We start from the raw sequence: 2,363 nt of genomic DNA, 5'->3' as shown, positions 1-2,363 counted from the left end.
TACTGCTAGCCACGACGTCCGAATGCGAAGAAGAGTTACATTGATTCCACCTGAGCATTTGAGGTTTTTACCACCTCATTATTACTGATATTGGTGGAAGAACCTCAGCACGACATCCAGTTCCGTCAAACGTACTAGAAAATCGTGATTAATCCACCTAGCAGTGAGATGATATGATTTTTTATCAATCCGCATGTGTTTTTTTGCATGGATATTCTTCGGTGTTTTAGTTATCATGACATTATTTTAATAATCGTCGTTTTAAACGGTAATTTGAGATTTTAATCACTCATTACCCTGTAATTTCGAAACTGCAAATTGTATCGAATTTCAATATTAACGTGTGACAATCGATTGAACATTCCATTAAGTTCTACTTAAGAGTTTTTCGTCATTATTTATGGTACTTCCAGAGCCGGTATTCAGGAACTAGCATAACCCAAAATGATTCGAATGGCCATAAATTAATACGCCAAACAATTTGCATCTTCTATATCGGTATGAATTTCAAAAACTCATCATCTGTAATTCCAGAATCGGATGAAATTCACTAATTTAGTATGGGACCTTCAGTCCTTTAGTTTGAATTTTTGTTTTTGAAGTTCGATTTGACCTTTTTGAAAAAATGATTGAGCTTTGAGAAACGATTCGTTGCTGGAACCGGAGTTCTAAAATCGGTGTAGCCGAAATTAATAAAATTCACCTGAGTGTGTAGACATCTTTGAGAAATTGTAGTGCGAATTAAATTTTTGGGTACCTCTCGAATCGAAAACTGAATACCGCTTAAACTGAAATAAATTTATTTCGTAATCGACATTTTTATACTAATCACCCTGTATCTCCTAAACCAGAAATCGGATCTGACTAAATTTTATAGGATTTTAAGACCTCTCATTTGAATCATAGATGGTTCTAAGATTTCATTTGAATCTTAGATCGGTTCAGCCATGTACGAGAAAAATGAATTGCATTATTTTAATTTCGTTTCATATATCATCCTGTGGTTCCGCAATCAGAAGTCGGATCCAAACGTAATTCAGGAATCTTGTTTGGTAGTATATTACTTTTCATATGAATCTGAGTTTGTAGAAAACGGTTTAGCCATCTCCGAGAAAATTGAGTGAAATTATTTGTCACACACGCATTTGCTGATCTCGACGAACTGAGTCGTATGGTATATGGAAGTTATGTTCTTCCAGCTTTTATTGCTGTAAGTAGTTTAAATCAATATAATTATGGAATTACTTTCAACTCGAAAATGCTGATATCATCTGGTTTACATATGCCATATTCGAACGATTATGTTGCCAAAAACAAACCGTGCTAAAATCGGTCCAAGGCGAATTGTCATGAAAAAGGATGCTGTACTCAGTCTTTTTGGTACTAAGAAACAATTGTATGTCACAGTATAAGAAATCGTGTTTTCCGTTGCTCCCAAGCATTTCTTTGTCATGCACAGAGCTGCTAAATGTCACTATCAACGAACAACTTTGCACGACGAAGATTGGAAAGTTTATGTCACTGGACTGCTGCTAACCAGGCTCTACCAATCATCATATACTGAGTGTCTGAGAGCCGATCTGTCATAGCTTAAATTCTCTTGATATTATACTCACCAGGACGCTCATTGATTGCCGATGCGATTGATATTATCTTCATTTCTCCTGTCACTGCTTGATTACGATGTGACTAAATATTAATCAAGCAGCATAAACATTGAATTAAATTCATGTACACCAATAAACTCCGAAATCCGATGACTTTGACCGTACCGATTACAGTTGACGATGATTTTAGTCAGTCTGTCAAGGTCATTTGACATGACTGACAATTTGCAGCTCTGGTCATGCAGCGCTCAAAACTTCTACTGCTGGAATAGGGGGAAAAGTCGCTTACACAAAAATTGCGATATCTCCTTTAAAAATGGACGGATTTTAACAATCTATGGCTTGTTGGATAGCTATTACCGTGCGGAATCTAAGTCTGAAAACATATTCTGTTTTCAAGGTCAATTGTGACAGATATTGTCAAAAAAAAAATTTTGACATAAAACTTCGTATAACTCAAAAAGTAAACATCCGATCTCAAAACAATTTAATAGCGTTTTGGGTGACGGGGAGACCTTTCATTTGCGACTAGTTTGATCAAAATCGGTCCAGCCATCTTTGAGATCTCGACCTCTTTGTTGACAACACACATACAGACACACACATACACACACACACGGACATTTGCTCAGTTCGTCGAGCTGAATCGATTGGTATATGGCATACATCGGAACTGATATGTGCCTGACTACCTCAAAACCGTCGTCCTGGTGCGAAAAAGGCAAGCAAACGTGATGAATTTTCCTCGTTGTTTCC

Source organism: Malaya genurostris, chromosome 2 (assembly GCF_030247185.1).
Source record: "Malaya genurostris strain Urasoe2022 chromosome 2, Malgen_1.1, whole genome shotgun sequence".
Lineage (NCBI taxonomy): Eukaryota > Metazoa > Arthropoda > Insecta > Diptera > Culicidae > Malaya > Malaya genurostris.
The sequence above is the reverse complement of the archived record's forward strand: the minus strand, read 5'-3'. Positions refer to the sequence as shown.